This window comes from Cibotium barometz, chromosome 27 (assembly GCF_041138505.1).
Source record: "Cibotium barometz isolate CiBa-2024 chromosome 27, ASM4113850v1, whole genome shotgun sequence".
Lineage (NCBI taxonomy): Eukaryota > Viridiplantae > Streptophyta > Polypodiopsida > Cyatheales > Cibotiaceae > Cibotium > Cibotium barometz.
The window spans coordinates 49078608-49103681 of record NC_141072.1 but is presented as its reverse complement, the minus strand read 5'-3'; the positions used below and the strand labels follow the sequence as shown (position 1 = coordinate 49103681).

General features: G+C 44.2%; 1 protein-coding gene across 1 annotated transcript in view; it reads right to left on the bottom strand.

Annotated features, from left to right (window-relative positions):
* The window catches only part of LOC147623475 (phosphoinositide phosphatase SAC6-like), a 127000-nt gene extending 113385 nt beyond the window's left edge, over positions 1-13615 (bottom strand). Inside the window, 1 exon segment of the mRNA XM_086821636.1 lies at positions 13386-13615. The gene's annotated coding sequence lies outside the window, so the exon portion shown is untranslated.
* Between the last annotated feature and the right edge of the window lie 11459 nt (positions 13616-25074).

The window sequence follows — 25074 nt, the reverse complement described above, 5'->3', positions numbered from 1 at the left end:
TTCGTGCCTGACGAAGACAGATACGAGGAGAACCATGCCTTGTGTCTAGGAAGGTGGAATTCCTACTACTCTCCATTGCATGCAGCAGCTTATGTGGTGGACCCAGAATTCCAAGGCAACAAGCAGGAGAGCGACCGAGAGGTGAGCGCTGGATGGAGAATCATCTTGGATCGTCTTGTGCCTGATGCATCGGTTAGGCGCAAGATCAGGGACCAGCTTTCGATGTACACGTCATTTCATGGCTCCTATGGCTGTCATGATGCACAGGTTGACCGCTCCAAAGTTGGTGCTGCTCTATGGTGGGAGGACTTTGGTTTAGATGGACCGGAGCCGCAGCAGCTTGCCATCTGCATACTTAACCAGGCCGTCAGCTCCTCTTGCTTGGAGCAACTTTGGAGTACCTACAGCCACATTGCCTCTAGGAAGAGGAACCGACTCGGGGTAGAGCGTGCCAATGACCTTGTCTTCGTCAGCGCAAACTTGCGAATGCTTTGCAAGAGCGTGACCAAGAAGGCAGATTCCTTCACCGAGTGAGAGATGAGTCAACAAGAAGAGCAACAAGAGGATGAGATGCAGGAGCAGCATGCCAGTTTGAGGATGAGACTGAGGATGCGCTTGATGCTTCTTTGGCGCAAGCACTTCACGTGGATGATCATTCATGGATCATGATTCATGGGCCTTACTACTTAGCTCTAGCCTCTAGCCTCTAGTCTTCAGCACTTTTTTGTCATTGACTCATTTGAGTCCGTCCATGTATTTTGCCTCCTTAAGGCTTAGTCCTGACTCTTGAGTTATGACTCATTTTGTATCTACTTAATTATTAATATGACTCAAAAGCTTACCATTTTAGTATAAATTTGTGCTCATTTTGATATACTTCCAAAGTAGAATAAGTGTAGAGTAGAAAAATTTAAAAAAAAAGTATTTTTTGAGTGTCGTTCCCTCTCCCGTCCCCGTTCCCTACTTATGTGACCGTCCCCCGTCCCATCCCCGTCCCCCGTCACCGTCCCCCGTCCCTTGTGACTATGCCTCCACCTCTAGTGTGTGCATCACCTCTGGGTGCTTGAAATCATAAATGTCGCACTGTCGGCTCTGTGTTCATGCATTGAAGTCCCCCATAAGGAGGACTTCCCCCAGGTTAGAGTAGTGTATGATCTCATCTGAAAGGGCTGCATATGGTGACTCTCCCAATGGCCCTGTGTCCTCCTCCTCCCCTCTACTCTCCTCTACTATCATGGCATATCTCGATCCTCTAGGAGAGAAGTAGCATAGAGCAATGTATAACACCCTGTCTGCTGAGAGCTGCAGTCTAATCCACATGTATCTAGCCTCCTAGTCAAGTGCTACCACCTGTAGGCGCTCCTGTAGCTCTCGCTTGAAGAGTACCGCTATATCTCCAGATCCTCTTGATGTGCTCTCTGTAGCTCTCGCTTGAAGAGTACCGCTATACCTCCAGATCCTCTCGATGTGCTCTGCCATGTGGTTCCCCTATATGTAAACTCCCACTGATAGCCCTCTACTTTGGGTAGCTCCCTCTCTGGGCTCTGGTGCGTCTCTGTAAGAGTAGTATGATGTCCCATCCCTCCATGACCTCCTCCATCCTCCCAGGATGTGTCCAAAGTGCTCCATTGCAGTTCCAAACTGCTATGTGTATCTCTGAATCTGGATCCTCCATAGCCGATGTCAGATAGGCCGCCTGGCGCTAATCGGTGGCCTTGCCATCGATGATGACACGGCCATCGCGATAGAATGCTCTCTTGCCCTCTTTCTGGGCCTGTAGGACTCTCAGCATGCATGTTTTCCTGTGTTCTATCTGCATCCTTGTAAGGTCGTCATCCAAATAGATGGGATCTCCCTGTAATCCTCGTAGAATCACCCTCTTCCTCATGAAGCTGACCCTCTCCGTCTCTCCTGCGAACTGTAGGATGAGGGCTTGCTTGCGTGTTGAGTCTTTCCCGGCTCTCCATGCTTTGGTAAAGGGGAGAGGGTCCTCTTCCCTATAGCCGAGCTTCATGCATAGAAGATGTCCATCTTTCTCGGAAGTGGAGTCGGGTGTCTCGGCTATACCTGTGACTCGAATGTTGAGGCGGCAGGCATGCCTCATCTTCTCCTCCTCAATGGTGGTGTGAATGATTTGGTGTTCTTCCCTTTGAGTCTCCTCCCTCACTTCTTTACGGATGTTCTTCTTCACCACTTCAACCCATCCCGACTGCTTGGCTTCGAGTTTTCCCTCCATGTCCTTTGTGATCTCCTTGGAGATCTCTTCTTTGATGGCCGTGAGTGTTGTCATTGATCTCCCCTTCTTCCTTCTCGCTATTCTTGACAGCTACCAGTTCCACTTTCAATGCACTCACCTCCTCCTTGAGTGCCGTGTTCTCTTGTTCAAGGTCCGTGACCCGTGCTTCGAGGGCCATGATGTGCCAGTGTAATTTGTTCTCCACCTCATTGAGGTTGGAATCGGATGTCTTCTTGTTCTCCTTGATTAGTGCCTTCATTGCCGTCTCGAGGGCCTCGAGCTTCTCTTGGAGACTCGGAGCCATTCCCCAAGATTACTCCGCAACGCTTCCCACAGGCAGGGAGGGGAGAGAGAGAGAGAGAGAGAGAGAGAGTTATGTTGCTACCTTGGGGGCCTGAGGAAGGGTGGGTGGGAAAAGGGAGGGGAGGCGAACAGAATAGCGGGGGAGACGAGCAATGAGCGGCGCGAGCAAGGCAGTGCGAAGCGAACAGGTTCACGCCATCACGGAGGCGAAGGGACTAGCGAGCAGGCGGGCGGACGGGGAGACGGGCCAGCATAGCGCGAGCAGGGCAGCAAGGTGAACAGAATAGCGGAGGAGACGGGCAATGAGCGGCGCGAGCAAGGCAGTGCGAAGCGAACAGGTTCACGCCATTAGGGAGGCGAACAGTATAGCCGGGGAGACGGGCAGTGAGCGGCGCGAGCAAGGCAATGCGAAGCGAACAGGTTCACGCCATTAGGGAGGCGAACAGAATAGCCGGGGAGACGGGCAGTGAGTGAACAAATAGCGGGGGAGGGGGAGAGAGAAAGAAAGACGGGCAGTGAGCGGCGCGAGCAAGGCAATGCGAAGCGAACAGGTTCACGCCATTAGGGAGGCGAACAGAATAGCCGGGGAGACGGGCAGTGAGTGAACAAATAGCGGGGGAGGGGGAGAGAGAGAGAGAGAGAGAGAGAGAGAGAGAGAGAGAGAGAGAGAGGCGAGGCGAGGCGAGGCGAGGCGAACAGAATAGCGGGGGAGACGGGCAGTGAGCGGCGCGAGCAAGACAGTGCGAAGCGAACAGGTTCATGCCATTAGAGAGGCGAAGGGACTAGCGGGCGGGCGGACGAGGAGACGGGCCAGCATAGCGCGAGCAGGGTAGCGAGGCAAACAGAATAGCGAGGGAGACAGGCAGTGAGCGGCGCGAGCAAGGCAATGCGAAGTGAACAGGTTCATGCCATTAGAGAGAGGGAGATAGGAGAGGACACGGTGTTGGGTCCCGAATACCCTCTGTAGGACCCCCACCATGAATGGTGTGTTTGCTTTATTAGAATGATGCAAATCTAAGAAGAAAATACACAAAAACTTGACCTTTCTTGGCTGAGATAACTCTACCCTTGACCTGCAGTCCTCTTTGCGTTATCAACTCCTTGGCTGTCTTGGCCCTTGATTGCCTTAGCTCTTGGTGAATTATGAGATAACACAATGGGTTGTGGGCTCATCTATTTATACTACTCAATAAAAGCAGTCGGCTAGCTTATTATCCAGTCGATTGTCTTTAATCTTGCCCACGACTGGAATAAACAGCATTAAATGCTGAATAAAATCATAAAAACGATGTGCATCACTACCTTGATGGCTGGGCACTAGGCGCCTACTATATAGGAGGCTGGGCACTGTTTACAGCCTCTTTGGAGACTGGGCAGCCTGTATGGGCTGCCCCATACTTGCCTTGCAGCCATAAAAAGGTTGCATATCCTGTAAGCTACCCCTGGTCTGCCCCTAGGGCTGTCCTATAGCCCTCGATGGCCTATCCATGGCTGGTGGGTACAGTCAAGGCCTTCCTGGCCCTCATGGGGGTGGTTTTACACTATCCCCATGCCCACACAAGTACTTGGGGTTGGGCTGGCCCCTTTCTTAAAAGCAAACCCTAACTATCTACACAATGATATGGCATCCAGTACCATACCAGATACACAGAATCACTGACATCATTCCAAAGGGAGACTCACAGAGCGGACTGGCACTGTTTCATGTGCAGGACAGTGCACACCTGCTGACCTTGGACTCATGTGCAGGACAATGCACACCTAACCTCAGAGGACTGGGTGGAACCCTGGGCTAACTCGTCCCGGACTGGGCTCACATGGGACCAGTTTACCATCCCAGCTCCTGCACCTTCTGTACAAATATGTCTACGTGGCATCCAAGTGTGGGATGCACTTGACACCCCTTCTACTTAACTTGACGGAAGCTGCATGGCCTCCAAATAATCCGTCAATAACACCGGATAGTCCTCGAAAAACTCTTTGTCAAGCCATACCACTTCATGGGTCCCTCAATCCTGAAACTTCGTGAGAAACTATCTTTGCCTTTGGCCGGAGCCATGCTTGAAACGGTGCAGAAGGATCAGTTCTAGAACCATAAACTTCTGCTTCATCAATAATATCTGGTTCCGCATCGTCTTTAACTTCTGAAAGGATCAGACCAGCATATGGTTTTAACCAACTAACGTGAAACACATCGTGCATAGTCCAACTCGGAGGTAGCTTTAACTTCATAGACACCTCATTAATCTTCTTCTGGATGGGAAAAGGTCCGAAGCTCCTGAAAGACAACTTTGGGCATCGCTTCCCACCTGTTTCAACCTTTGCTTCATACTCAGAAGATAAACCCAATCCCCTTCCGAAAACTTCATATCCCGTTGGTCTTTATTGACCTGTCGAGTAGAAGCCTCTTGTGCTTTAGCCAACCTGTCTTTAACTGACTCTAAAATCTCCTGGTAAGACTTCGTCACTCTGTTCGCTTCAGGTACTGAAGACGAGGTCTTGGTCAAAAACGACTAGAAAGGTCTTCCAAATGCTGCCTCATATGGAGTCCTGCCAATAGCTGAAGAAAAAGAATCATTCAAAACAGCTTGAACTAAAGGCAAATAAGATTTCCACTTACCTTGCTGATCGTGGACATAACACTTCAGCACATCAAAGGCCAACTGGTTGTATATCTCTGTTTGGCCGTCCGTCTGTGAGTGGAATGCACTGGAAAAAAAAAAATCAATTAAGTACCAAAGTTATCAAACAATGCACTCCAAAAATGACTGGTAAACTTGGCATCTCGGTCTGACACTATGGTTCTAGGAATCCCGCCAATCAGGTACCAATGCCGAATGAACAACTGGGCAACATCCTCGGCAGTCACATTGACCCTGCAAGGAATAAGCGTAACAAATTTGCTAAATCTATCAACAATAGTCAAGCACTGCGTATTATGCTTACTCGGACTGGGAGGCAGATTCGTGACAAAGCCCATTGAAATATCTTGGAAAAAACCCTCAGGAATTGCCAAGGGCTGTAACAACCCTACCTTCTTTCCACGAGGAGCTTTCACCTTTTAACAAATATCACAAGGTTGTACATATGTAAACAAATGGGAAGACCCATCTTTCTTCTTGACAAATAAGATCGAGGCTGCAAAAGACGACACGCTAGGGCGGATGAAGCCAGATTGCAACAATTCTTGGAGTTGGCGGTCCAACTCTGATTCCATTGCCTTGGAAAGGCGATACGGAAACTTGCTCGGGGGTTCCGAGCCTAGGAGGAGGTCAATCTTGTGGTCCTCCAGTCTAGACGAGGGGAGCAGGGGAGGGAGACTGTCCCGAAGGAAATCTTCTAGAACTTTTCATGGAGAGCCGAGTACTTCTCGGAAGCACTGGCCACCGTCTGGGCTGTTTGGATATATATCATCGCACAATGTGCGCCTTTCCTGACTGCTCGCTTAGCCTGCAAGTGGCTTATGAGCGAAAAGTTCAAAATTCCTTGCTCACACTTAATGGTCACTAGGGCGTTTGACACATTCCGATTGATCTGTAACGTGTGCTTGTCCCACTTGACATCAGGAAGAAACTTGTGAAACCACTGAATATCCAAAATTATGCCTGCTCCTACAAGAGGGACAACCATAAAATCACACATTCTATGCCCTGAATAACTAACTTAGCACCTAGAGCTTCATACTTGACGCTCGTTGTCATGCCTATGCTAAAACCCTCAACCTATTTGTCCACCGAAGTCAAGACGAAACGGATCTGCCTAGCGGCCTGTTCCGTGACCACATCCTCCGTGCTGCCGCTGTCAAACAAGACAACTCTCTGGCCACCTATGTAGCCAAAGGACTTGAGCAATTTGTTGCACTCATACTCTTGGTCATGGGCGCCCTTCTGCTTATCTTCAAGTTCCCGGCTAATAATTGCTCCAACTGAAGCATTGGGATTTTTTTGAAGAACTAGGAGCAACCACTGGGGTCTGAGTGGGAGTTGGGCTCACCACAGAAGCTGTGGAGGCAGTGGCGGCAGTCTTTGGAGTGTTCTTAGGACACTCCCGAGAAGTATGTCCTTTTGTATGACAAAAAAAACATGTACCCTCCTTCTTGTACTAAGAAAGCTGAGCCCACTAAGTCCACCAAGGAATGGCCTCACCTTCCAAGTACCAACTGGCTATGATCACTCTATCAGTATCTGTCTTTCTAACTGCGGCAAAGTAAGCTTCAAACTGATGTAACCATGAATAAAGAGTTATGGGGTCAAGTTTACCATTATACTTAATGAAGTTCATTTTCTCGAGAAAATGATTCGAGGGCACCGTTGGTGTCAATCTGGCGTCCAAAGCTTTTGAGGTAACGCTCATGTTCCACGCGTCGCATGGCTTCGTCTTCACGTTGTCGGATCTCCAATGCACGCATCTGCAACTCAAGCAAAGAGCTCGGCTGTGGTTGTGACCCTGCGAGAAGGTCCCTGTGTCGAGGATCTGGAATCTGGGATACGGAAGGACAGGAAGGAGGAGATGGAAAACACGACGCTGGAGAACGGGTACGCTCTTCTCCAGAGCCAAGATCTGCGCCTTCTCTTCCAACTTGGTTGTCTGGTCTGCAATTGCTCGCATCATCTGCTGGAACATCTCTGTAACACTCAAGCATGGTGCCCTAGCTGGGTTGCCCGGTGCACTCTGGTCCCATGGTTCTTGGTCTCTCTCGTCGTCGAAGCTCACCCTAGCAGGGAAACGCACTTCCTTTCCGGAGCACAATCTGACCATCCACTATGTGTGTGGGAGACGTCCGCAGGGTTCCGGATGCTGAAAACCAGCCGTCCTTCGAGGGTCACTCCGAAAGCGATAGTCCACCGGCGTCTGAAAACCAACCATACGAGCGAGAGAAAATTCTGGTTTCTTTGCTGAATCTTTGCACTTGAAGTAGGCTCTGATACCACTGTAACATGCGGAAGCTTCGGGGAAGATCGGTAACTTCAATGCTCAGAAATCAGCACACCTTTCGCGATAGAATTAACGCACAAAACTGAATGAAGATGTGCAGAAAATAGAGAGAGAGAGGGAGAGAGGAGAGAACACGGTGTTGGGTCTCAAATACCCACTGTAGGGCCCCCACCACGAATGGTGTGTTTGCTTTATTAGAATGATGCAAATCTGAAAAGAAAATACAGAAAAACTTGACCTTTCTCAGCTGAGATAACTCTGCCCTTGCCCTGCAGTCCTTCACCTCTTTGCGTTAGCAACTCCTTGGCTGTCCTAGCCCTTGATTGCCTAAGCTCTTGGTGAATTATGCGATAACACAATGGGTTGTAGGCACATCTATTTATACTACTCAATAAAAGCAGTCGGCCAGCTTATTATCTAGTCGGCTGTCTTTAATCTTGCCCACGAGATGCTGAATAAAATCATAAAAATGTTGCGCATCACTCCCTTGATGGCTGGGCACTAGGCACCTACTGTATAGGAGGCTGGGCACTGTTTACAGACTAGGCTGCCCCATACTTGCCCTACAACCATAAAAAGGCTGCATATCCTATAAGCTACCCCTAGTCTGCCCCTAGGGCTGTCCTACAGCCCTCCATGGCCTACCCATGGCTGATGGGTACAATCAGGGCCTTCCTGGCCCTCATGGGGGTAGTTTTACACTATCCCCAGGCCCACACAAGTACTTGGGGTAGCCCTATGGGCTGGCCCCTTTCCTAAAAGCAAACCCTAACTATCTACACAATGATCTAGCATCCAGTACCGTACGAGATACACAGAAACACTGACATCATTCCAGAGGGAGACTCATACTGGCACTATTTCATGTGCAGGACAGTGCACACCTGACCTTGGACTCATGTGCAAGACAATGCACACCTGACCTCGGACGACTACGATGGAACCTTGGCTGACTCGTCCCGGACTAGGCTCACATGGGACCAGTTTACCATCCCAGGTCCTGCTCCTTCTGTACAGATATGTCTACGTGGCATCCAAGTGCGGGATGCACGTGACAGTTGATGCGGATCTAGCAATATGGCGTGAAGAGAATACTTCACATGACAAAAAGAGACAGAGCACAAGCAGAGAGTAGCATTGGATGGGGAGACCAACTGTCTGGAGAAAAGGTTAGAGAAGGAAAACCACCTGACTAGAGCACCCAGTCGAGAAGCGGCGATAGGCAGGTCAACGTGAAACCGGCAAGGCGAAGCACATAGTCGAGAAGCGAAGTGGCGAAGGTAATCGAGGAGCAAAGCAGTCCTCACTGAAGGAAAACCGCCAGTTGGGAAGCGACAAGAGCAAGCTAGCGCGGAACGGGCGCGTCGGAGCAGCTAGGTGGGAAGCAAAGGCAACGCAATGCAAGGCAAAAACTCTAGGTCGAAGCTAGCGAGAAAGAAGACCGCCAAGGGGTTGGCAAGGCGGGTGAGGGCCAAGTGCCACTTACACAAATTGGTGGCTCAGCCGGGGTCTTTGCCCCCCGTTCCACCCAGTCGGCTGAGCGGCAGAGCTCAGCTCAGCCCGGCTGGCACCCTATCATGGGGTCCGCGAAGCGGGTGGCACACGGGGGGAGAGCGCGCGCGAGGTCCAAGCTGGGGAACGGGCTCTGATACCACTAAAGGGTAAGAGCAGTGAAGGCTCGCCACGGCTAGAGTAACGGAGATAGAGCTCCATATTGGAGTTTGGAGAGAGAGAGAGAGAGAGAGAGAGAGAGAGAAGAAAGAAAGAAAGAAAGAAAGAAAGATTAACGTCTACAAGAGACCAAAGTGGCCTATGAGACAAAAGTACCAATACATCCAAAAGTCAAGGAAACTACAGCAAAACGTAGATATAGAGAGAGAGGAGAAAGAGAGATGTGTGCTGGAGAATTCAGTATATTCATATGGTACAAAAAGGTACCCCTACTATAGCCATAGGCTGCCTTGTACAAAAGGTGGTGAACACCCAAAATCCTGTCCTAAACTAGGACCCTAAAGATCCACTCCATAAAGGAATGAATGACTCAATCTATGAGCACCCTTGCCTTTTTATATGGGTCTTGGACACCCTTTATGCTGGCCGACTGCTGGTCGGCCAGTCATAAGTGCATTAAATGCTTTAACGCAGCCCCGACTGGATCTCCTCCTTGAGCATGATGCGCCTGCTGGCTGCCCCTATTTTCTGGTTCAGTCGACCACTTCCATGAGTGGCCGACAGCCTTGTGTGCAGCCAGCAACACCTGTCCTGCAGCTGCGACAGCCATCTGATCTTCAGCTTGCTCTCCACGCCTGTCTCCAGTCTACACTGCCAAAAGTGCTCTGTGCTCTATCATCCTGGTTCGACCTAGTTCATACTCTTTATCTAGCTGCCTCTTCTCGATTTAGCCCTGAAAATGTCCATGGCATCTATGATGCACATGACAAGGAACTAGTGCTTTGATACAACTACCAGAAAAAGGCATATCTAATAAAAGTGTGGAACTAAAAAAATGGTAGACTATGGAAAGCAACTGAGATAGACTCATCGCATAATGTCTCGCATAGGTCGATCCAGCATAGACAAGCTGAAGCGCCGAGGTCGTGCCACACGACATCATGCCAATATCCCCTGTATCCTCTAATAATGTCTCGACTAGGACCGCTGCCCACCAGGTCATGGACGTCGTGCTCTACATAGCTCTCCAGCTCTGTCCAGGGTGACTCCTCAAGGTGGCTGTGTGGGTCCAGAGAGAAAAGGAAGAGAAAAACAATGCTACAATGCTCAAATATTTACGAGACTCGAGGAGTACTGTATTGCTTGATATAATTTGAAGTACACCAAGTGCATGCTTTTATAAGTTACAAACCTTATCTTTTGACTTAAACAAATCACACTCACATATGGAGACATGACACATGACACACACTTATCTTATCCAGATAAGGGGGTGTTCACACACATATAGGCACAGTTACACAGACAAGGGATGTTCACACCTAAATAGGTGTTCACAACTATACAACCACATGTAGATGGATCCACATACTAACAGGTATACGAGGTGGACATACATAACACAAGAGACTCTGAAATACCCAACAGTACTTTTCTCCTCCGTCTGACCTTAGGCACTTAACCTGCAAACCTGTCTTCTTTTCAACCAACATTCTGAAATTCTAAAGTAAGTAAACACTTCACTTTTCTCTTTCATGAAATAGACCCACACCTTCCTTGTGTGGTCATCAATGAAAGATATATAGTAACAACATCCTCCCATTGATGTCGTCTTTATCGGCCCCCATACATCTAAGTGCACCACATCAAGTGCTCTATTACTTACATTCCTGTCATGTGGAAATACATTCTTTATTTGCTTTCCAATCTGATACGCTTCACATACTTTATGCATTCCATTCACCTTAAACTTTCACAAACCTGTAACAATTTTTGAATTCTGCATAGACTTTAATCGCTGCTCATCCACATGACCAATACAGTTGTATTAGATATCTTTTGCCCTTTACAACCAAACGACATTTATTGTTGAAGTTCTCAATAAAGCAGACCTGAAGATTAAAACGTACCGGCAAAACCCTGCTCAATCATCTATCCAATAGAAACCAAATTCTTTGCTATGTTACGCACATAAAGTACATCAGTTGAGTATCTCATCTTGCCATCATGTATAGCCACATTCCCAATAAGAGCAATAGGATGAGCCGTGTCATCTCCCGTCTCTACATAACCTGGTTTTTTCATATTTTCAACATCTCTAAATCATTCACCATGAATGACAGGTCATGTCGTTAGAGGCTCCTGAATCCACATACCATACATCATCATCGTCTGTGGATACATCTGCAGTCACTGAGTTCAACATATGCTGCATAACAAACAAATACTCACATCTATCTTTGGTCTGCTTGCTTAAAAATGCACAATTATTTTGCTACAATTTGCCACTTTTGATGTCCCTCTGCTTCTTCCGACATTTTACTATAAAGTGGCCTGGTTTGCCATTTGAACCTGATCCCAATTGTTGTCTTTGTTAATTACCTCGATCTCTCTAGCTCCCTCTACATTAAGACTCGCCTCTTCCACTTGAGTGTGTTTATTGCTCTTGGACTGCTACTGTCCATAATCCTGATTTCCAAAATGACCACCACCTTAGCCTCAACCGTAACCTCTACTACCTAAATTTGATAAATCTATTCTGAAGTTTTCTTACTTTGGAAGGAAGAGTCTTCACCCAAAGACTTCTCTTCTATGATTAAGATAAACACCAAATCTCGAAAGTTAGAAATATTCTCTCTTACAAGAATAGAGGTCTTGAATGGCTTGTATTCTTTGCCAAGCCCATTCATTCAGACACTCATCAAGTCATCGTCTTCCACTAAGACATTAATAGATCCAAGGGATTCAACAATACCCTTGATCTTCAATGCATACTCATTAATGGACATGTTCTTCTTCCCCACTGTATATAGCTCCTGTGTTTTAGCTGTAACTTCCTTAACTTTGTGTTTGCCTAGAACATCTTCACTAGGTTTTGCTATGCAACTGTTGGAGTGTTGACATCTTGTATATGCCCTATCATAGTGCCTGTCACACTAATTGAAAGCCAATCCATGACTTTCCTTACCTACACCCTGGATCCAACCTTTGATCATCTTTATCTATGAGAATATGTGAATATGAAGCGGAAGTAAATAAGTATTGAATGAATTATAAATGAACAATGTCTATGCTTATATACATATTTGTAGAGCCAGTCGGCTTGTAGAATTAGAGGACAAATGTCCACGAGCGATAAAAATGCCTAAAATGGCTTTAAAAATATGCCCAAAAAAAAATCCTAATTAAATTAGATAAATATCTAGATAAAAGAAAAAATAAAATGGGATAAAATTGAGATTAAATGCTGGAGATGACATGTCCAACATCTCCTCTCAGCTCCAACACGAGGATTTGACTCCTATGCGGGTAAGGAGCTAATCAATAGTATCTTGAGGATGAGGTTTGGTGAAGAGATCCGCAAGGTTGTCCTGAGAAGGACAATACTCCAATGTAATGATGCCATCTCGACGATCAGCTCACGAACGAAGTGAAAGTGGCCCTCAATATGTTTGGTCTTGCCATGAAAGGATGAACTTCAAGCCAACGCCAAGGCACTCTAGGTGCTCAAAGCCCACCTCCCCTCCTTCCCTCTTTCCTCTTCCCCTTTCCCCATGCCCTGAAGCTCACTTAGACTGCAAAATGTCTTTATCTGCTCCAACTTTGTCTAGAGAACTTAATCCTCATCAATGATGGAAATATGCAAGTCTCCAGTCATCTTTTGTTAGCTACCACCCACCTTATTGGTCATTTGAAAAACGTGAAGCAGCATGCAACTTCGTGCTGTTAAACTTACTTCACACCAACCCATCTTGCTGTCATGTCCATATGTGGTCCAATATCAGCCCGCTCACAACCGCATGTGATTATTGGTCCTCCCCTATGAGGGAGGAAGCGCCCTGCATGCCATTATTTATCATGTTTGCTAAAGCCCTCTCCTCTAAAGAGAGGTGCAAGGCATGCATGAGTCATAAGATAGTTAAGTCCATGTGATTGATAAACACAAGCCATAAGGCCCCGTGAAGTTCATGTGGTTGATGTACTTTGATAAGGACGGCAGTTAAAGCAAATGGATGTGCCATAAAAACTTACAATAGATCTTTTGCTTGTTTACATGCTGATAATGGAATTTTTCAATAGCTAGCTCTTTTTATTGTCATCTTGTATGCATTCAGGGTGCAAATCCAACCACGCAATATGATGCTAAAAGCACATGAAATCTCAGATCGGCATAGCCCAACTTCAAAAATTCAGACGATCGCTCTCTCTCTCTCTCTCTCTCTCTCTCTCTCTGACTTACAGTGCGATTGATGTGTATCAGACAAAATGCGGGCCGAAGGTGAGGGCGGCACAGTAGAAAAGAGGAAAGGACTGCGTTTGCTCCTCTCTTTCCCTGCTCACCAGATGTAGATTTTCGGACGTTCTAATCGCTTACATACATACACGTATATATACGGGAGAAGTAAACCTTGGATACTAGAGAGTTTGATAAATCATGCTAAGTGCTACCCAAAAAAAAAAAACATGAGTCTTCTCTTCTCTATTTATTATCTATATATATATATTATTATTATTATTATTATATAAATCACAAAGCTTTCATATGGCAAAATTTTGGAGGTTCGAGAAGAGAAGGAGGAGGTTCGAGGGGGAAGAGGAGGAGGAGGTTCGAGGAGGCTGGGGTAGAATTTGAATTTGGAGCTTTTAAGAGACATTCAAAGCATAGGTCAGCCCACTAGTTAGATTAAAGAACATGGAAAGAAAAGTATAAGTAGCAAATAAAATTATATTTATAGTTATATAACAAGAATGTGTAGTTAGCGGAGCTCTTAGACATATTCTATTTATATGTATGTACTTAGTCTTAAAGTATTTTTGAAATCATATTTTCATATACTTGGTCTTAAAGTATTGAAATCATATTTTCATATACTCGGTCTTAAAGTATTGAAATCATATTTTTATATCTAAAATTATATATTTCATAGCACCAAACAAAAACTACATATATTACATAACACCAAACACAAATTACATATATTCTTCTAATAAACGGCACATTCCTTAGTCTAATAATTTTTGGAAAAGAAGGGTACCAACTCTCCGCCCATATGAAAGTGTGGTGGAGTATTCCACTACATGGTAAAGACAGAGTATATAAGATTTGTGTTTGGATGTAAATAATATAGATAAAGCACTTAGTTAATTATGTAACCCACATTTTTTTACAACACCATTTCCCAAGTATTTATGTTGATTTTTGTATTCTCCATTTCAATGCAATGAATGAGTTTTTTTTTTGCAATGAATAAGCTTTTTCCCACACAAAAATGCACCATATGGCACAATTAGAGGCCACCATTCATCTATATGAGTTGTATAAGTCATAGACTATGGTTCAAAGGGTTAAAGAGAGCCCAAAGGATGACAAATATAACTATGGTTCAAAGGGTTAAAGAGAGCCCAAAGGATGACGAATATAATTCATGTGGAGGCCAAATATAGGCATCTAGAAGAAATGAAAAAAGATGCCAAATGGGTGCTCACTTCAAGAGATATGGTGCTCAAATCTAGGAAATATTAGAAAGAGCTTAATCAAGCTTATAAGCCATGATTAATGGCTAATAGAGATTTACTTAAGCCTATAAAAAGGCACTCTATCGAATGGATCAAACATATGAGCTTTTGAGCTAAACCTCTTGCCTTGTCACTATGCTTCATTTTCATCATTAGTGTTAATCTCTTTCTTTCTTTTCTAGCTTACTAAGATGTTGATTAAAATCCATTTCTACACAGCCTAATCTACTCTAAACGTAAATCTCACATTGGTATCAAAGCCACCCATTATCCCTTAAGTAACTATGCACCCTATGATAGCTTGGATTAGCAAATAATTAGTGTTCTTAATTAGCTAGAAAGTTGTTATTTTTCTCTTTTCACAAACCTCAAAATCACCAAGAACCATGTGTTTTGGATTTATCCATCATAAGAAGGCATAACTTTAGAGCTGCTAACAACAACTCAAAGGGCTACAAGGCATCAAAGGAGAGCATTATTCATCAAATCAAAAGCTTCAAAAGAGCCCAGTACAGCAATTGGCGGCAAAATTATAGCCAAGGATAAAATTTAATTTTTCTCATCATACTCTTAAGCAATTGACTCATGGGTTCATTATAGATGTTGTAGAGGATGTATACATGGACCGTTAGCAAAAGTTAACCTCTAATAATAGGATATTTAGTGCTAACTATATTCAATTTTCAAAGCCATTGAGGATTCTACTTTACCATTGGGATGTTGCTAAGCACTTGTGCATCATCAAAATAAAATTTTTCCTTGGTTTAGTACTCCAAATTACACTCCCAAATTAAGGGTTTTTTTTTTGGTTTTGCAGTTTTTGAATTTGGGAAGTGTTAATCACATCAAATTCATATGTCCACTTTTGTAAGGGACTAGACATTGGCTTTGGATAACCTCATTGCAAAGACCTTCCCATCCCTATATAAGGAAACCATGTTAAATCCACTCATATAGTAAATAAATTTAATAGTAAAGGTTGCCATACATGGTAAGTAAAACTTAAGTTTGTTCTCATGAAAGATGGGCTTTGGAGATAGTAAGTGGAAGGGAGAAATGTCATAAATTAGAAGGGGAAGAAAAAAGAACCTACCTAACCCAACCTTCACTACTAGAATTTGTTGGAATTAGGGTTGCAGGAAAGCACACAAAGCTTGGAGAAGAAGAAGCAAGAATGCACACAACACAAAGTGTATTAGATTGTGTCAATGTACAAAAGATAAGTTAGCCCTAGAATGATGGGCGTATATACAAGCCGGGGAAAAAAACCTCCTAAAGAGGGAAAAAGTGCCCCGGCGGTCCTAAGTGTGTTCACACACATCACTGCCTATATATATGGCAATAAATCCCCCCTGGGAGTGATGGTGTGAACGAGAGCTGGCACTCATGTATAGGGGAGTGCCATGCCCGAAGTAGATTAATCCACAAAGGGGAGCAAGCCTAAAGCTTTGCGGAAAGCTTCGAACTTCTCACGAGGAAGCGCCTTTGTGAAAAGATCGACGAGGTTGTCTTGTGTTGGCACATAGGCCAAGCTGATCTCTCCTGCTGAGAGTCTCTCCCTGACATAGTGATAATGCACCTCAATGTGCTTTGTGCGAGCATGAAAAACTGGGTTTCTCGCAACTGCAAATGCGCTTTGACTGTCAGTGAAGATAGAGGTGTCAGACTCCTGTCCAACACCCAAGTCAGCCATAAGCCGTCTAAGCCACATACACTCAACCGTAGCTGTGAAAGCTGCCCTGTACTCAGCTTCACAACTAGAAGTGGCCACAGTAGGTTGCTTCTTGCTCAACCAAGATATGCATGAGCTACCGAGCATGAAACAAAAACCACTTGTGGACACTCTTGTGTCATAGCAACTAGTCCAATCTGTGTCCGAAAAAGCATGCAAATCTGGTGGCAACGATTCCCCCTTGGGATAAAACAACCCAAGATGTATGGTGCCACTCAAGTAGCGAAAGATGTGTTTAACTGCCTTCCAATGCTGAGACCCTGGGCTATGCATAAACCTGCTCACTTGTGAGACTGCAAACTGAATGTCCGGCCTCGTAATGCATACATAAATGAGACAACCAACAGCTGTCTGATAGAGTGTGACATCAAAGTGATCTCCAGCATCATGAAGACTCAACTTTAAATCTGTCTCCATTGGAGTAGCAATAGGCTTGCAGTCTTCAAGGCCAAATCTCTGCAACAATGTCTCAATATACTTTGTTTGACACAAAAAGCAATACCTCCATCATACTGCTTAAATTGTATTCCCAAATAATGATGCAAATGTCCCAAATTTGACATCTCAAAAGAGGCATTCAAATCAGCCTTAAAATCAGCAATATGACTCTCATTTGGTCCTATGAGCAGCATGTCATCAACATATAGAGCAATGATTAGATGTACATCATCCACACGTTTAGCATACTTTCTGTTGGACTATTCTGAAAACCTTGTGCAGTCAAATATGCATGTATCTTTTCATACCAAGCTCGTGGAGCTTGCTTTAAACCATATAAAGCCTTTTTCAACCTGCACACTTTGTTTTCCTGTCCTCTTTGAACAAAACCACGAGGCTGCGATACATACACCTCCTCATGCAAATCTCCATTCAAGAACGCAGTCTTTATGTCCAACTGATGTACATTCCAACCATTATGAGCTGCCAATGCACAAATGCTACGAATGGTAGTCATACGACAAGTGGGAGCAAAGATCTCATCAAAATCAATACCCTTTTCTTGAGCATAACCCTTTGCAACAAGTCTAGCCTTATAGCGATCAACATTGCCATCTGGCTTTCGTTTCAACTTAAAAACCCACTTACATCCAATGGCCTTTTTACCAATAGGCAAATCACACAAAGACCATGTACCATTCTTCATTATAGCGTCATATTCACTTTGCATTACAGCCAACCAATTTTCTGATTTTTGTGCCTCATCAAATGAAAGAGGTTCTTCCTCTTCACACATACTAGACATAGCCAAAGCATAACAATCTGATGCATAAGAGGCATGCTGAAAACCTGAACGAGTACGACTAGACGTAGGTGCATCAATTTTACTATCACGCAAGGTTTGCACTAGCCATTTAGGCATACCTCTAGCCTGCTCATTTTCAGTCCTATCCTCATAGATTACATCCTGTAAATCTGCATCAGAAAAAGGCTGATCTATGATGTCGTTTGAAATCTGCATAGGCTGAATATTTGCCTCATTAGGACTTACATTTGAATTCCCACCTGTAAACAGAGGCAACAGCGTATCAAATACATCCCGTGAGCTCACACCTGTCTCTTTGGTACATGATAACAAAGGCTGTACAGCATCTTCCACAAAAACAACATCTCGACTAATCAAGATACGCTTTGACTGCAGATGATACAATCTGTAACCCTTGCTCTCAGCACTATAACCAATAAAAATGCATTTGACAGCCTTATCATCCAATTTTCTACGTTGTTGCACAGGCACTAAAGCATAGGCCAAGCAACCAAAGACACGCAAGTGACCAATAGAAGGCTTCCTGCCATGCCAAGCTTCATATGGAGTAATAGACTGCAAGGCCTTAGTGGGACACCTGGCAAAGCTTGGCTCTTGACCATACATCGTGCCATCTCCATAAGTGACCTGTTTTTTCTCAGCAACACCATTTTGCTGAGGGGTATACGGCACTGTACATTGGTGTTTTATCCCACGACTAGCCAAAAATGCGTAAAACTCTTTAGACATGTACTCCCTCCCTCGATCAGAACGGAGGGTGCCCACATTACATTTGGATACATTTTCAACCATAAGCAAAAACTGTTTGAAGCACAAAAACACTTCGGACTTTGCCTTCAGTGGATATACCCATGCATGCCTTGAGTAATCATCAATGAAAGTCATGAAGTACAAGTGTTTACCAAATGACGGAGTTTGCATAGGCCCACATACATCACTATGTACAAGTTGCAATTTGCGAGTGGCCCGCACAGAACCATCCTTTGGAAATGCAGAACGCTACATTTTGCCCAAAATACAGCCTTCACAAACATGTTTCAATGGTGCCTCAACAGGGGGCAATGAACCAACCATATCAAATTTCTGCAAACGCAGCAAACTAGCAAAGTTCAAATGACCAAAACGAGCATGCCATAGTTTTGCATCTGAAACTGTCTTTTCATCAGAAACTGCATTTGCTGAATCTTCCACACACTTGTCATAAGAATTGAGCCTATACAGCCCACGAAACAAGGTGCTAGATGCAATAATCGTATCACCAGAAGTCAAATCATGAATAGTCCATCTGTCATCCACAAATTTGACTACAAATCCAAGTCTAGCAAGCGCAGAGACAGACAATAGATTCTTCTTTATCCCTGGCACCACATATAAAGCATCTGAAAGTGTGAAAGCGCTGCCATTTGCAGCAGTAATCATAATTTTACCAAAGCCCTTCACTGGGTAAGAAGCATTATTGGCACATGTGACAGTATTCCCATTAGGGACAGCCTCAAGAGAAGAGAACGTATCACGATGCAAGGTAATGTGCTTTGTAGCACCACTGTCAAAATACCATACATGAGAGTCAACAGAAACTACCAAACATGCATCATGTACAGATGGGTCAAACTGGCAATACAGGCTAAGCGTCCATTTTGTATCCTGCACAACATTTGCAGAATCTGCATTTATGGAAGCATCCGCTATTGTGGCTGCATTTGACTCTTTCTTCTTTGCCTCTTTGGCCTTTAGCTTAGGGCAATTCTTAATGACATGATCAATTACCTTGCAATAGTTGCACCTGGTCTTTTTCTTGCCTTTATCAAGAGCCTTCTCAGACTTATTGTTGCTCCTGTGGAAGGAGAAGAAGTTGCAGACCTATTAATAGGAGAAGAAACAGTGGAAGGGGCTGCCTTATCACTTCTTTTCTGCTGGTGGGCAGCAATAAATGCCTGATCAACTGCACGCTGCCTAGCCTTGTTTTGCCTGGACTGTGCTTCTTGCAAGAGCTTGTTGACTAAAGTATCATACTTGACAACATCCGGTCTGTCCTCAGTGACAAGTCTCCACGTGGAAGCAAAAGTCTGATATGACTCAGGTAAAGCATTAAGAACAGTCTGCACAACAGAATGATCAAGTATAATCTCACCTGCAAAAATCAACTGTTCCTTGAGATCTTTAATCTCAGCAAGAATCTTCGATTCTAGCTCTTTACGTAGGTAAGAGATTTTTGCCTCGTTTTACGACCTGCATACAAACCAGCTACTAGAATATCCCAAGCCTGTTTTGCTATTTTAACTGAACGAATATGTGGGGTGATGTTACTATTGACAGAAAGTGCAATTAAGGCATGAGCCTGCGCATCTTTACCATCCCAAACAAGCTTGTTCAGCAGTGGGTAAAACAACAGCAACAGTAGAGCTACTAGAACCTGCAACATCCTCAACATATCCTACATCCACACAACCTAGATGTACATCCATACCTTGCACAATGTTCCGCACTCCTTTTGCAACCAAAACATGCTGCATCATGTATGCCCAAAGTGGGTAGTTGCTGTCTCCATCCAATTTATCATCAGCAGATAACATGCGAAATACATCATTGCTGTTATCAGCCATGGCCACTGACTGAAACTGATGCAAAAGCTACCTGTAATAAAGCAAAGATTAAACAGAAAACAACTCGTGCTATGTAGCACGGTCCACAATAGAACACATATGTCTGTTTTGCAGAAAACTGCACTATCGAAATTTCTATAGAAAATGACAAAAACATATGTGCAGAACTTGAAGTGCAAAAACGGAGCCCGAAACGACCTCAGATGCGATTTCTGAGAACGCCAAGTCCTACGGGCTTAATTTGCAGAGTTTAGGGACCTACAAGCGCTCGTGAAAGCTCACCTCAATCGGAGAACGTGAGTCGGAGGGTGCCGGCGGCATAGCCCTGGGAGAGCCGATGCCTGCTCTGATACCAATTGTTGGAATTAGGGTTGCAGGAAAGCACACAAAGCTTGGAGAAGAAGAAGCAAGAATGCACACAACACAAAGTGTATTAGATTGTGTCAATGTACAAAAGATAAGTTAGCCCTAGAATGATGGGCGTATATACAAGCCGAGGGAAAAAACCTCCTAAAGAGGGAAAAAGTGCCCCGGATGTCCTAAGTGTGTTCACACACATCACTGCCTATATATATGGCAACAGAATTGAAGGGATCCTTGATTAAATAAGAAAAGAGACTTAAAGTCAAAGTAGGTAGATCGTCACACCACAAGGATAAAGCATTCTTCACCAAAAGACCAAGAGCGAGAGTGAAGTGCAGCTTTTTGTGGAAAGCCTGATCACATAGAGAACGATTGTTGGAGCAAGAAGAAGACTCCAAACAACACTCAAGCAAACATCATGACAAAAGAAGAACCAAATGAAGGGGCTTCCCAAAAGGAGGCCAAAATGGAGGCTTCCCTTGAAAAATTTAAGACAATAGGATCAAAGGTATCCATGCAAAGTGTTGGTAGGGGGCAAGGATGCTACATGGAAGAATGAGAGCCGCCATGATAAGGTGCAATTTAGACCATTGGGTGAGATCAACGAAAGCCATGGGTGCAAGGATTGGTGCCAAAAAGGCCACAAGGTAGGGAGGAATATCTGGGCCTATGTGCATGAGTGCTTGTGGAAAAAGGATGTGGGGTCATCCACCATGATGTGTGCGCCAAATTTCCATGTACTCAATGGATTAAGCCCTTAGGTTTTGGGTGAGTACACAATCATTATGTAGTGAGTGCATGTTTGAAAGGTATTTTGGAATATCTGAGAGAGTACCTGCAAATAACAAGCTACCCTCCATGGTGGGAGCCAATATGAGCAGTAAAAGGAGGGGGAAGGCATTACCTATACTTACCAGGTTATTAGGAAGAATGCAGACATCGACATTGCATTGATTGTTACTTGTTGGAACATCGGTAGTGGGGCTGAATGAGAGCGTTTGTGCACCGATAGCTTTATGCCCATGGTGATGTGGCCTTGGTGTTTTGTCAACGTGGTTGGAAAGAAGTGATAGTTTGTCTAGTGTGGTGGGCAGAGAGACCAAGGTTTATGTTGGGGAAGAGGATGGGAAAGCCAGAATTTATCTGAACTTACAAAAGCTTGACCACCACATTAACCTCAAGAATATGGCATGCATGCCTACTCTGTCTTTGTTATTGGTGGGGGCCAAGCTCTCGACGGGCCGGGCGGTGACAAGCAATGGTAGTGGTTCTTGATATAGGGACAAGGAAGGTGGCATTGGAGGTAGATTGAATGATGAAGGGAGGCCCTTGATTGTCTTCTTTGCACAGCCAAGCTCACCGATCATGTCAACCCTTCCATTTCAAAAAAACCTCAATGCTCACCGATTCGAATAGCAAACACCTAATGATGATAATTGATTGTTCTTTGATTCTTATGTATGATTTAATATTATTTATGGAATATTGGGTCATAGAGTTAGAGTTGTTATTACAGTTGTGCTAGTGTCATACCGTAGGTGGGTAATCTCACAAAAACTACTATGGGTGTTGCAATTCTTGTGGTACCAATATTGTTTTATAATTGTTGTCTTTTGTAATTTTTGTGGATACAACAAGGGGGGTTTTTTTGGGGAGCATGCGAGCACTTTTTGGGAATCGGGCGAGTGGATTCCAAAAAGATAACCCTAACATGACATAATTATTTGAGAGGGAGTGGATACAACACTAACTTAAAGTTGTGTAACCTCACACCTACGATGGGTGTTACAATCCTTATGTGGTACCAATGTTGTTTTATGATTTTTCTAGATACAACAATAACTTAAAGTTTCCTTCTCTTAAAGTTTCCTTCTCTTGATAGTTTTATTTCACCAAGGAACACTCTATTGCCTTGTATTAGGGGAGGAAGGGAAAAATTTAAAGGTTGATGCATGAACTATGCCTCTAGTCATTAAGAAAGTGCAACCCCTCTTGTGTGGGGAAGTTAGATTGCTTCGCTTACATCTCCTATGGTGTCACTCCATAGAAGCCTCGCCAAATGGGTAGAAAGCTACAAAGGAGAAAACTATGGAAGACCTCCAATTACTCGAATGCCTTGTATTTTTGACAAGGTGGGAAAGAGAAGAGAAAGCTAACTAGAAGATAGAGGGTCAAGGAAAAAGTAAGAATGCAAGAAACATCACTCACATTAACACACGCCAATTCACTTATATGCACAACAAAGATAGCAAAAACAAGCAAACAACATCACTCAACAATCAACGCCATAAGCTAGACGAAAGGGAGTGTATCTCGTTCGCTACCTTATATGATGTTCGATACGCCCATAGGGCTGCTGTCAACTTATGTTTCTAGTCTGTTCGACTTGTTTAAAAGGTTTTTGTCAAGATAGTACACAAAATTTTGTTTTTACTCTCTGCTTGACCATTGGCCTGTGGATAATAAGGTGATGATTTTCAATGGACCACTAAGAATCCCACAAGTAAATGATCAATCACCTCATTAATAAAATGTGAGCCACGATCACTAACTAATTCTAATGGGCAGCCAAACCTCGAGATAATTTGCTCATATAAAAAATTTGATGTTGTTCGTACATCAGCTCTCTTTGAGGCTCTGACATTTCATGAAATAGTCCGTGGCCCACGATCACGTATCGGGCTTGGGATGGATGTGCCGCTGGACTAATATGTCCCATAAAATCTATCCCCCATTTCTTGCATGGTTGTATTACAATTATAGGGGTGAGCGGCATGGTTGTATTACAATTATAGGGGTGAGCGGCATCTTGTCCTTTTGTTGTGGGATAGCAAAACATTGACATTCTTCGCATCTTTTGACAAATTCTATGGCGTCTTCGAATAACGTAGGCCACCATAGTCCTGCTTGAAGCACTTTTCGAGCTGTGATTTCTCCAGCAAATGCCCGCCTGCTATCCCCGAATGAGCCTCTTCCAATATGGTGAGATGAACTCATCTTCTCTAATGCATCTTCTAAGCATGTTATATTTTCCTAGCTTATAGTTCTTGCGTAAAATCAGTTGATAAGGTGCAGCAAGCTTGATAAGCCGCCGCATTTTATCTTTGTTCAAAGGTATTTCTTATTTATGGTAAACCACAAGCTAAATAATGTGAGATTTCCTCACTCCATTCGGGTACCATGTCCAACTCGAACAAACAAGCATCAGGGAGATCATCATCAACACCAACTGGTTCCCTATTTGGAATTCTTGACATGTGATTGACTAACACACGTGTTCCTTTTCTTACCGCCGTGATTGTAAAGTCGAATTCCAACAATAATAGCAACCATCGTATGAGATTCCAATTGGGGGGTCATAGAATTGGCACGCTAGCCAATGCTTGCTTCGATCGATCATATGCTTCCTGGCATACCTCAGTCCATTCAAAGACGATGAAGAGCTTGTACAATGGTCTGGCTATTTCAGCATAGAAAATTATGAAGCGGCAATAATACCCCACATGGCCCATAAATCTTTGCACACCCTTGTAGTTGGTAGGCGATGGCAGCTCCAATATCAGCTTGACCTTGCTATCATCCATGGATATACCATTCTTCGAGACAATGTGTCCTAATATCACACCATGCTTGACCCAAAACTAACACTTCAAAGGGTTCAAGGATATACGATATAATTGACATGCTCAAACACTTTCCTCAAGCAGGCCAGATGGTCTACCCATCAAGAGTGTGCACACAAATCGTCAATGAATACCTCCAACCACTTTTGTAAAAGACTGTGTACATCAACCGTTGAAATGTTGCTAGGGCATTGGTGAGGCCGAAGGCCATAACTTTGTATGCAAATGTCCCCCACATTATATTGAAAGCTGTCTTGTGCTAGTCTTTTGGTGCTATGGACACCTGATTGTAACTGGAGAATCCATCCAAGAAGCTATAAGCTTCTTCCCCAACCACTCTTTCCAAAACATGTTTTGTGTGGATAATGGTCTTTCCTAGTGGCTGCGTTGACCTTTTTAAGTTTTTCCATTCTTTTTTGGCACTATCACGATTGGTGATAACCAATCCGTATGTTTGATTTCATAGATGAAATCCGCAGCAATGAGCTTGTCTATTTCCTCCTTTACAATGGTCGCATACTTAGGATTCATCTAGTATGGTTTTTGCCTGGTTGGTCTCGACCCTTCCATGATTGGAATCGTATGCTGTACTACCTCAGGTGGTGCCCCCTTCATCTCTTTGTAATTCTAGGTGAAAAAGCCCTTAAATTCCTTAAGGAGAGTGACGAGCTCATCTTCTTCAGTAGAAGTCAAGTCCTTAGCAATGTATACAGGTCGGGCTTCCTCCCTTGGTTCTGTAATATCCACTTCCTCCCTTGGTTCTGTAATATCCACTTCCTTGACTTCTATCAGGCCATCATATGATGTGCACAGCCCATCCTCCTTGA